We start from the raw sequence: 12,260 nt of genomic DNA on the forward strand, positions 1-12,260 counted from the left end.
AAAGATCTCTTAAATCATCTTGGGGGGTTTAAGATTGATATAATCAAATAGGAAACAATTTGGCAATGGCATGCGATATCTCAATTCACATTCCTATTGAGCCAGCAGTCTTACTGATAGAGTGTGGTCCTGGATGTGGGCTCAAACTTATGCTCAAAGAGGCGACTTACAGCACTATTTGCAAAATGAAAAATGAAAATCCACCTTAGTGTTCATCCCTAAAGGCTGATAAAAGAGACATGGTACATCCATGGGATGGGATATCCTGAAACCGTTAAACAGAATCAAGCCCATCTGTGTGCCTTTGCTGTGCTCAGATCTCCATGCTATATTATTAAATAAACAAAGCAAAGTTTAGAACAGGGTTTATGGTTGTGTGAGGTAGGATCCCATTTGCACTCAGGGGGCAAAAAATAAACAATTTTTGATTCTGATAATTTAATTCTAATAATAAATTCTGATAGAGAACTGCTGGTGGGACTAAAACTTGTTCTCTCCTTCTTCCTGGGTAAAAGGAGAGCAGGAAGATCTTTAGGATTGTGCCTTCAGGGCTCGTGAGAAAGAGGTTACCAGACTCCACCACTTACCCAAAGTTAGCCTTTGGGAAGGGGGTTTCCACACTATAATCCCTTGTGGTCACCAGTGATCTCTGACTGCTGTTCAGAAGAAACAAGAGGAGTGGGTAATGTAAAAATCTGAATCAGTCTTCTAACTCTGGGCACATTGGAATCAGCTAGCAACCCCATATCAGCGTGGTTCCAACAGTTTCCCAGTTCATGCAAAGCCTTCTAATTTAGTTTGCTTGGGATAATTTTACTTATTTTTCTTTGCTGTTATGGAATATATTGCTGTTGTACTCTTTGTGTAGGAATACAAGATAAGTTCGCTCACTGTTTTCTTAAATTGGACACTTATTAATCTTCAAGATACCACCTTTTGTTGGAACTTGGACTTATGAATGACGCTCACCATATTGATGCCTTCTCGCTGAGCTCCTCTCTACCCTCAACACAAGAGACCCTAATAGTTAGGCAGGAATATCATTGCCCCTACTCAGCCTGAAGAAGTTACAGAAGATGGATTTTCATCCCTCTGCAACCCTTGGGATTAAGAGTTCTCTTATAAAAGAGAGGGGGAAAATGTCAGAGGCGTTTGAACCAAAGCTACTCCATCTTAAGTAGGAGTTGAGTAAAATGAGGGTGAGACCTACTGGGCTGCATTCCCAGATGGTTAAGGCATTCTAAGTCACAAGGTGAGATAGGAGGTCAACCCAAGATACAGGTCATAAAGACCTTGCTGATAAAACAGGTTGGGGCCAGGTGCAGTGGCTCACGCCTGTAATCCCAGCACTTTGGGAGGCTGAGGCGGGTGGATCACAAGGTCAGGAGATTGAGACCATCCTGGCTAACACGGTGAAACCCCTTCTCTACTAAAAATACAAAAAATTAGCCGGGCACGGTGGCGGGCACCTATAGTCCCAGCTACTCGGGAGGCTGAGGCAGGAGAATCACTTGAACCCAGGAGGCGGAGTTTGCAGTGAGCTGAGATCGCGCCACTGCACTCCAGCCTGGGAGACAGAGCAAGACTGTGTCTCAAAATAAATAAATAAATAAAAATTTAAAAAAAGACAACTTCACCTTGCAACCCAGAGACTCCACTGCTAGGTAATCTACCTGAAGGAAAGAGAAAAGTGTCCACACAAAAACTCAAGTGTCAGTATTCACAGCAGCATTATTCATAATGGCCAAAAAAAAAAAAAAATGGAAACAACTCAAACCGTTGTCAACTGACAAATGAATAAACAAAATGGGATATATCCATACAATGGAATATTATTCTGCAATAAAAACTAAAGAGCTACTGACACATGCTACAATATGGGTGAACCTCCAAAACAATATGCTAAGTGGAAGAAAACAGTCACAGAGAACTGTACCTTGTATGGTGACCTTCATATGAAGCGTCTAGAAAAGGTCAGTGGCAGCCTAGGGCTAGGGATAGGAGTGCAGGATTAATAGCAACCAGCTGTACATGATCTTATTCAAGTGATGGAAATGTTCCAAAACTGGATGGTGGTGATGATAAACAACTCAGTTAATTTCCTAAAAATTACTGAAGTGTATACTTGGGTGAATTTTATGGTATATAAATTATATCTCAAAAAGCTGTTCAAGATTAAAAAACTGAGCCACACGTACATGACGCCATCGATGCTGAAGTTTTAAAAAGTCAGTTATATTCACTCTCACAGGTGGTCTTCAGCCATGACTCTGGACAGCTGAAGCTGTTAACACCACAAAGGTATTGCCACAAGTTTCCCCCAACCTGCAATCCGCACAGTGAGGTTTCACTCTATTAAAAAGACAAGCAATTAGGCCAAGTGAGGTGGCTCATTTCTGTAACCCCAGAGCTTTGGGAGGCCAAGACAGGAGGATCACTTGAGGCCAGGAGTTCAAGACCAACCCGGGCAACAGAGCAAGACACCCCCACCACCATCTCTACAAAAATAAAAATTAAAACATAGCTGAGCATGGTGGCACAGTCTGTAGTCCCAGCTACTCAGGAGGCTGAGGTGAGAGGATCAGTTGAGCCCAGGAGGTCAAGGATGCAATGAGCCGTGATCCCACCACTGCACTCCAGCCTGGATGACAGAGCGAGACCCTGTCTCTAAAAAAAACCAAAACCAGAAATAAAAAGATAAGCAGTCATTAGTTGTTGCATCAATTGTTTCTTTAAACAGTTGATTTCCTGGGGGGTGTGTGTGTGGGTGTGGGTGTGTGTGTGTATGGAAGTGGGTAATGGGGGAGGCGGCGTGTGTGGGGGCAGAAGGCTTATGGGAAACCTCCCTACCATCTGCTCAATTTTTCTGTGAACCTATAACTGCTCTAAAAAATAAATTCTATTAAAAAATGTTTTTTCATTTAAAAAAAAACACTAAACCAAGACAGTCCTATTTCAAGACTGACCCCTGCCAATGACATCCCCAAGTCTTCTCTCATTCTCTCCACGGAAAATTCCCTACCCCCACCTGTAGCCTCCATTTTTGAGTCCTGGAATCCATCAACGAGATGGCTAAAGAATTAAGCACCTTTGTCTCCCAATTCACTTCATCGGCCTCCTGAAGGGGAGATTGTCCCATAAATGAAAGACCATTTGCATTTTCAGCACAAAGGATGCTCTCTGCCTGGTGGGCTTCCAGCCTCTCCTTAATTGTGTTTCTCTCAAGAGCCACAGGCCTTTTAGAGGTTCCATGTGAAGTGGTCTGGGCCAGGAGGGGGGCGCCCAAGAACACTTGATTGTCTGGGCCGGCATTGTTCCCTTTGTCTGCTTGAACAGGACTCAATCTTATTTCCAGAACGTCCAGGCTGACAGGCCCCATACACAGGTTTTGCCACCCCCTTTTCAGAAAGTTAAGCTGCAAAAGCCTCCCTTTCCCAGAATTCACTGCCGGGGCCCCATCCTGATGCAGAACGGCTGCCGTGGGATGAATGGGCCTTGTTTTCCTTCTCCTGTATGTTGGGGCCTGAGTCAAGGAAGGTGCTCGTAGCTGCTAATCTGCAGTGGGTGGTGGGAACACCGGGAAAAACAGGGCTTCCTCTGTGTGGCCGAGAATAAAAGACAGGGCTTGAATTCAGGTGCTAAAGGAGTGGAAATGGTGTGAAAAATAGGGTTAGCAGTGGCTTCCGAGGTACGGGAAAGTGGGCCCACTCTCATCCTCCCTCCACCCCTGGCCCGTTCCTCTCCACAGTTTTTTCCCACCTGCCTCAAGTAATGCTTGAAATTCTTTTAACAGGAAGCAAACCCTCTCCTGCCACTCTAAATGTGAATGCAGATTCGGTTCAATGCAGTACAGAACAAGCTTCTGGAAGGGTGGAGGAGAAGTGCTTTCCCTATTCCCACCATCAAGTGCATCAAAAGAAAACCTGGACACAGTACTTAAAACGAACAGAAGAAGACTCCAGAACGTGAGGAGAGGTTCATTTACGGCCTTGAAACCCGAGGAAGGGCACTGTAGTATTTCCTGGGCTTTTTCTTTCCTCCCCACATATCCCAGACATTGCTGGAGAAACTAGTGGTTCAGAAATGCCAACAGGTGCAGATGTAAAACACTCTCGCCGGGCACAGCGGCTCACACCTGGAATCCCAGCACGTTGGGAGGCCGAGGTGGGCGGATCATGAGGTCAGGAGTTTGAGACCAGCCTGGCCAACATGGTGAAAACCCATCTCCACTAAAAATACAAAAATTAGCCAGGCATGGGGGTGGGCGCCTGTAATCCCAGCTACTCGGGAGGCTGAGGCAGGAGAATCATTTGAAACCAGAAGGCAAAAGTTGCAATGAGCCAAGATTGCGCCACTGCACTCCAGCTTGTGTGACAGAGTGAGACTGGGCAAAAGAGTGAAACTCCATCTCAAAAAGAAAGAAAAGTCTCAACAAAAGCCTGCCTTCTCTAACTAGAGGACCAGAAAAGGGGATGCCTAGCAAGACAGAAAACATTTAGACAGCAACTGCTGTCCTCCAAGCAAACACCTTGGGAAAAACCGTGACCCCACCCACACTCTTGCCAATAAAGGCTGGGTGGGGAGCTGGGCCTTCCACGCCGGTGAGGCTCTGTAGCAAGGAGCCTGGGACTTTCATCCCAGCCGCCACCATCCCCACCAGTGTCAGTGGAGATCTGAATTCCACCCCACCTGGCAGCAACAAGGCACCTCTTCCCCTCTTTGTCCTCTTCCTTTGCCTGGGATGATAACAGAAGAGGCCTCATGGAGAGCCAGGACTTTCACCGCTGCCCAGTGGAATGAGGCCACCTCTCCCAGGTGTCATCGGAGGCCTTGTGGAGAGCAGTAAAGAGGTGTTTCTGCGCCTCCCAGCCAGAGTGGGATCAGCAGAGGCCCTGGAGGGAGACAAAACCCCACCCCCGCTAACCAACAAGTAGGCAGCTCCCCACAAGTGGAGAATTGAGCCCCCACTCCACCTGGTAGAAACTAGTCAGCGCCCCCTCCTCTCCCTCCCAAAGCAATGTCAGTATGGACCAATATAAAGCAAAGATTTAAATAAGATCCAGAGTCCCATAACATAAAACCAAAATGTCGAGGATTCAATCAAAAGCCACTCACCATACAAAGAACCAAGATCTTAATCTGAATGAGAAAATACTAACAACAGATGCCAACATAGAGATGACACAGACATTAGAATTGTCTGACAAGCTTTGGAGCATAAAAATGCTTCAGGAGGCTGGGTGATGTGGCTCATGCCTGTAACCCCAGCACTTTGGGAGGCCACAGCGAGTGGATCACTTGAGGTCAGGAGTTTGAGACAAGCCCGGCCAACAAGGTGAAACCCCGTCTCTATTAAAAATACAAAAACTAGCCGGGCATGGTGGCAGGTGCCTGTAATCCCAGCTACTTGGGAGGCTGAGGCAGCAGAATCACTTGAACCTGGGAGGCAGAGGTTGCAGTGAGCCGAGATTGCACCGCTGCACTCCAGCCTGGTGACAAAGCAAGACTCTGTCTCAAAAAAGAAGAAAAAAAAAGTTCAATAAACCATTATAAACACACACAAAAAATGGCAAAAACAGAAAATCTCTGCAAAGAAATAGAAGATGTAAAGGAAGAACCACATGAAAATACTTGAACTGAAAAATATAATCACTCAAGTTAAAACCTTGATGCATGGGCTCAGTAGCAGAATGAGCGGGACTAAGAAAAGAATCAAGGAACTTGAAGATTAAAAAAAAAAGAAAGAAAGAAAGAAATTACCCAATATAAGCAACAGAGAAAAAATATACTGAAAAAAACTGAGCAGAATCTCAAGGGCCCACTGAACTGTAAAAAGGGCTACTATTCATGTCATTGGAGGGTTACAAGGAGAGAAGAGGGCAGGACTGAAAGAGTATTTGAATAAACAATGGAAGAAAGTTTTTGAAATTTGTTTTTATTTATTTATTTATTTTTTTGAGATGGAGTCTCACTCTAAGCTGGAGTGCAATGGCACAATCTTTGCCTTCTGGATTCAAGCAATTCTGCCTCAGCCTCCCAAGTAGCTGGGCTTACAGGCGCCCACCATCATGTCCAGCTAAATGATGGCCAGGGCGGTCTTGAACTCCTGACCTCAGGTGATCTGCCCGCCTCAGCCTCCCAAAATGCTGGGATTACAGGCAGGAGCCACCACGCCTGGCCCAAATTTGTGAAAAGATGTAAACCTACATATTCAGGAGGCTGAGTAAACCCCAAACAGGGTAAAGCCAAAGAAATCCATGCCAAGAATCCTTATATTTAAACTTTTGAAAAATAAAGACAAAGAAAAAATGTTGAAAGCCAAGAGAGAAGCAATCTTTTATTTGTTGTGGAAAAGCAATTCAAATAATACCAGATTTCTCATCAAAAACCACAGAGGCCAGAAGAAAGTGCCACCGTAGTTTTCAAGTGCTGAAAGAAGAAGTCTGTCAACTGCAAATCCTGTATCTAGCAAAACTATCTTTCAGGAATGAAGGGGAAAGGAAGCCATCCTGGAATGAAGAAAAGCTAAGAGAATTTGTTGCCGGCAGACCAACCCTAAAATAATAGCTAAAGGAAATTCTAGAAACAGAAATAAAGTGACTTAAAAAAGGAATCTTGGGACATCGGGAAGGAAGAAAGAGCAACAGGAAGAGAAAATGCTGGTAAATACAAGATATTCTTCTTCTCTGTGGTGGTGAACATTGCGTGTCAACTTGGCTAGGTCATGATACCCAGCTACTTAGTCAAACATTATTATGTTTCTGTAAAGATATCTTTATATGAGATTAACATCTAAATTAGTAGACTTTGAGTAAAGCCTGTTACACTCCATCAGGAGGGTGGGCCTTGTCTCATCAGCTACTGGCCTTCGGAAAACAAGATTGACCTGCAGAGGAACAGGGAATTCTGTCACCTGACAGGTGGCCTGTGGACTTGAACTGCAGCTTTGCCCCTTCTTAGGTCTCCAACCTGCCAGCCTACACTGCAGATTTGGGACACACTGGCCTCCATAACCATGTGTATCAATTCCTTCAAATAAATCAACCTCTCTCTCCTCTCCCTCTCCCTCCCTCTCCCACTCTTCTCTGTCTCTTTCCCTCTCCCTTCCTCCCCACTGTCTCTCTCTCCCCCTCTGTCTCTCCCTTCCTCCCCCACCCCTACTCCCAGCTCTCTCTATGTGTCTGTCTGTGTGTGTATGTGTGTGTGTGACACACACCCTATTGATTCTGTTTCTCTCGAGAACCATGACTAATACATTCTCAAAAAATAAAAAAGCAGTATGTGTGAAAGATTGAAATATCCAATGAGAACAAAACCTAACCTTGGAAAGCTTACTCTAAGCAAACCGTTTTGCCTGTCTCATCCTACTTAACCCTTACGAAAGCCTAGGTGAGACTGTCATCACCTCCAGCTCACTGATGTGGAAATTCAGCCAGTGAGCCTTGGAGGGAGGCTTTGACACACATCTGATCAATTCCCAACCTCGGGCTTTTACCCATTACAGTCCACAGCATCTCAGGCTTGGCTGCACTTCTTGGAGCAGCAGTTAGCGCGAGAGAACAGGCTCTCTGGAAGGGAGAAAAGCCTGCATGAAGGAGGGGTTGGGAGCCCAGAAAATTGTGTAGCACAGCCTCAGTAAAGAACATAAGGAGGCTGGGCACAGTGGCTCATGTCTATAATCCCAGCACTTTGGGAGGCCAAGGCAAGAGGATTGCTTAAGCTTAGGAATTTGAGAACAGCCTGGCAACAAAGTAAGACCTCATCTGTACAAAAAAATAAAATAAAAAGGCAAAGAGGAAAAAAAGTCCACAAGGAGAAGTACAAAGCAAGACTTCGTCAAGGACAGAACACAAAGTTGGCAAAGACCCAGACGTGCAGAAAGGATGTGAAATTTGTCCGAAATCTCCAGACAGCATCAGAGTGAAGGCTGGAACCCACAGCTCCTGACCCCCAGGGCCACTGCTTTGTGAAACAATAAAGAAATGAATGGCTAAGGATAGCTTCCTCTCGGGGTCTCCCCTAAGCAGAAAGAAGAGTGGCTGAGTCTTGCGATAGCAGGGGACCACAGAGAGGTCAGGTCAGCACGAACTTGAGAAAAGATTCTGAAGAATCATGAAGACTTGCTTGGCAATCCAGGGAATTAGAGGTAAGGTGAAGAACCTTTTGGTTGACGTATTAGGTCTTTCCAAACCCTGGGCTGGGGTGAGAAATTGTTATATAAAAAGGTTATAGGCGGTAGCGGTGGCTCAAAGCCTGTAATCCCAGCACTGGGAGGCAGGCAGACGGATCACGAGTCAGGAGATCAAGAGACCATCCTGGCTAGCAGTGAAACCCCATCTCTACTAAAAAATACAAAAAACTAGCGGTGAGGTGGCAGAAGCATATATGATCCAGCTTCTCAGGAGGCTGAGGCAGGAGAATGCGTGAAGCCGGGAGGGCTTGGTGGAGGCTGAGATCCGGCCACTGCACTCCAACCGAGGCTGACAGAGCCAGACCTCCGTCTCAAAAAAAAAAAAAAAAAAGGTTATATAGTTTTAATACAGTTAGAAACGCGTTCCTTCTGATTTGGGGGAATGGAAGACACATTGTTTTGAAAAGTGGCTGCTGGGTGGCCTCTCCAACTTCAACACTCAAATATGACCACTCATCTCCCGAGTGTCAGCCACTCCTGATCACCAGTAAGTTGCTATACATGAATTAGGATAAGAGCAAAGAACTCCTTGTCTTATCTTAAAAATAAACAGAGTTGAGATAGAAGGGTCAGTGTCAAAAAATCAGCAGCAGCAGATGAAGGATGGGGTCAGACACGAGGAGCTTTTTTTTTTTTTTTTGAGACAGAGTCTCGTTCTGTCTCCAGGCTGGAGTGCAGTGGCACGATCTCGGCTCACTGCAACCTTCGCCTCCCGAGTTCAAGCGATTCTCCTGCCTCAGCCTCCTGAGTAGCTGGGATTACAGGTGACAGCCACCACTCCTGACTGATTTTTGTATTTTTAGTGGAGACGGGGTTTCACTATGTTGGTCAGGCTGGTCTAGAACTCCTGACCTCATGATCCACCCACCTCAGCCTCCCAAAGTGTTGGGATTACAGGCCTGATCGACCGCACGGGGCCACAAGGAGTTTTTTTGTTTGTTTGGTTTGGGTTTTTTTTTTTTATTTTTCCAGATGAAGTATCACTCTTGTACCCCAGGCTGGAGTGCAATGGCACAATCTCAGCCCACTGCAACCTCCACCTCCCGGGTTCAAGCAATTCTCCTGCCTCAGCCTCCCAAGTAACTGGGATTACAGGTGCCTGCCACCACACCCAGCTAATTTTTGTATTTTAAGTAGAGACAGGGTTTCACCATGTTGGCCAGGCTGGTCTCGAACTCGTGACCTCAGGTGATCTGCCTGCCTCGGCCTCCCACATTGCTGGGATTACAGGCATGAGCCACCGTTCCCGGCCCACGAGGAGCTTTTTTAACTGGCACGCTTGAGGTTTGTTAACTCCCCAAAGTTTCTAGCAAGTACGTCCCAGATGCCTTGCACTGCTGTTTCACATAAGATGGCTTTATTATGATGCAAGCCTTCTGGAACAAGAAAAGGCACAGGTACTGTACTGCAGTTGAATGCATTTTTCATACGAACCAAATGGTTTTTTTGGCCCCCCAAAATTCATATTTTGAAATCCTAACCCCCAATGAGATGACACTTGGAGGTAGGGCTTTCAGGAGGCAATCAGGTCATGAGAGTGAGGCCTTCATGATGAGATTAATGTCCTTATGACAAGAAACACCAGGCCAGGCATAGTGGCTCATGTCTGTAATCCCAGTACTTTGCGAGGCCAAGGCAGGCAGATCACTTGAGCCCAGAAGTTCAAGACCAGCCTGGGCAACATGGTGAAATCCCATCAGTACAAAACATTTTTAAATTAGCCAGGCTTGATGGCACACACCCATAGTCCCTGATACTCAGGAGACTGAGTGGGAGGATCACTTGAGCCCGGGAGGCTGAGGCTGCAGTGAGCTGTGTTTGCACCACTGCACTCCAGCCTGAGCAACAGAGCAAGATCCTGTCTCCAAAAAGTAAAAGAGAAGAAACACCAGAGAGCTTGCTTCCCCTCTCTCTGCTTTCTGCCATGTGAAGCTACATCAAGAAGACAGGTGTCTGCAAACCAAGAAGAGAGCCCTCACCAGACACCAGATCTGCTGGCACCTTGTTCTTGGACTTCCCAGCCTCCAGAACTGTAAGAAACACAAGCTTGCTTAGGCCACTCAGCTTGTGGAATTCATTCTGCAGCTCAAGCTGATGAAGACAACGTCTCTCTCAGAAATGGGTGTAAATTGCTATCACATAAATGGAAAGCACGAGAGCCTTATGTATATTCACAACCTCTGACCCAGCCAGGCCACCTCAAGGAAAATAGCTCCCAAAATAATTGGAGAGAAGCAGAAAAATTTCTGTATTTACTCCCAATTTTATATAAAATGAAGAAAAATTTGGGAAAAAAACTAAATTTTTATTTTATTTTATTTTATTTTATTTATTTATTTTTTTGAGACGGAGTCTCACTCTGTCGCCCAGGCTGGAGTGCAGTGGCTGGATCTCGGCTCACTGCAAGCTCCGCCTCCCGGGTTTATGCCATTCTCCTGCCTCAGCCTCCCGAGTAGCTGGGACTACAGGCGCCCGCCACCTCGCCCGGCTAGTTTTTTGTATTTTTTAGTAGAGATGGGGTTTCACCGTGTTAGCCAGGATGGTCTCGATCTCCTGACTTTGTGATCCGCCCGTCTCAGCCTCCCAAAGTGCTGGGATTACAGGCTTGAGCCACCACGCCCGGCAAAAACTAAATTTTTTACCAAGAAAAAGGTTAAATTATGGACCATCCATTTGATGGAATATTAGGTTGCCATTTAAAAATCATGGCTTTGGGCAGGCTGCGGGGGCTCATACCTGTAATCCCAGCACTATGGGAGGCCAAAGCAGGCAGACTGCTTGAGCTCAGGAGTTCAATACCAGCCTGTACAATAGAGTAATAGTGAAACCCTGTCTACAAAAAAATACATGAGCCTTTAGTTCCAGGAGGACAGATTGCTTCGGGAGGCTGAGGTGGGGGGACTGCTTGAGCCCAGGAGGTCAAGGCTGCAGCAAGCAGTATTTGTACCATTGCATTCCAGCCTGGGCAACAGAGCAAGACACTGTCTCAAAAAAAAATAAAAAATAAAACCCCACAGTTTTGACATAAGAAAATGCTCACAACTAATGTAACATTTAAAAAATAATGGCATGAATAATATGGGATTTGAGATAAATTTAGGAGAAACTGTTAGATTTCAAATATCTTTCTCTTCAAGAATGTGGTACTTTTTTCTCTTATTTGGAATATCTCTTATATTTCTCAATGGAATTTTATAGTTTTCTTGAAAAAGACCTAAAAATTTTATATTAACTGTGTTTCTAGGATTATTTTTCTATTGCAAATGGAAATGCTTTTCATTATATTTTTAAGATGTTATTGACTTTTTTGTGGCGGCGGGGGGAGAAGAAGTCTCACTCTGTTGCCCAGGCTGGAGTGCAATGGCACAATCTCGGCTCACTGCAACCTCTGCCTCCCAGGTTCAAGAGATTCTCCTGCCTCCCAAGTAGCTGGGATTACAGGCACCTGCCAACAAGTCCTGCTAATTTTTGTATTTTTAGTAGAGACAGGGTTTCACCATGTTGGGCAGGCTGGTCTCAAACTCCTGACCTCAGGTGATCCGCCTGCCTCGGCCTCCCAAAATGCTGGGATTACAGGAGTGAGTCACCATGCCCAGCTGGTGTTACTGATTTTTAAACAGCCTTCCTCTTACAGTTTCTAGAATTCTTTCTATTCTTCTACTGTATTTGATGTGGTTCTAGACATCAGTTTAACAGGCATGAGGAAGAAATAAAAGACGTAGGAATTCCAGGAAATCGTGTTTCATTAATAAAAATGTGAAATTTGTAATAATAATAGCACATAAAGCCACATATGTTATAAATGCATTTTTTAAAGTATAATTATCAATCTATCTATCTACAGAGAAACAAGCCTGGAAGGAAATGCCCAAAAATACTAATTGTATTCTAGTGACTCTCAGTTCTATCAGACCTTCTTTTTACAGAATATTTTATAATGCCATTAATCTCCTTGAAATGAAAGTCACTGATGTTTTGCCTAAACAAGTGACTTTTAAAAAATCAATATATGCCCTAGCTTAATGTAAATAATAAATAAAAGTAGTTTATAATGTTTTGAAAAAATTAT

At 44.9% G+C, this 12,260-nt stretch overlaps 1 protein-coding gene across 2 annotated transcripts in view; it reads right to left on the minus strand.

Annotated features, from left to right (window-relative positions):
• The window catches only part of HSD17B3 (hydroxysteroid 17-beta dehydrogenase 3), a 54,666-nt gene that overhangs the window by 37,969 nt on the left and 4,437 nt on the right, over positions 1-12,260 (minus strand). The gene's annotated exons all lie outside the window — the stretch shown is intronic.

The sequence above is a fragment of the Papio anubis genome, chromosome 13, assembly GCF_008728515.1.
Source record: "Papio anubis isolate 15944 chromosome 13, Panubis1.0, whole genome shotgun sequence".
NCBI classification, from domain to species: domain Eukaryota; kingdom Metazoa; phylum Chordata; class Mammalia; order Primates; family Cercopithecidae; genus Papio; species Papio anubis.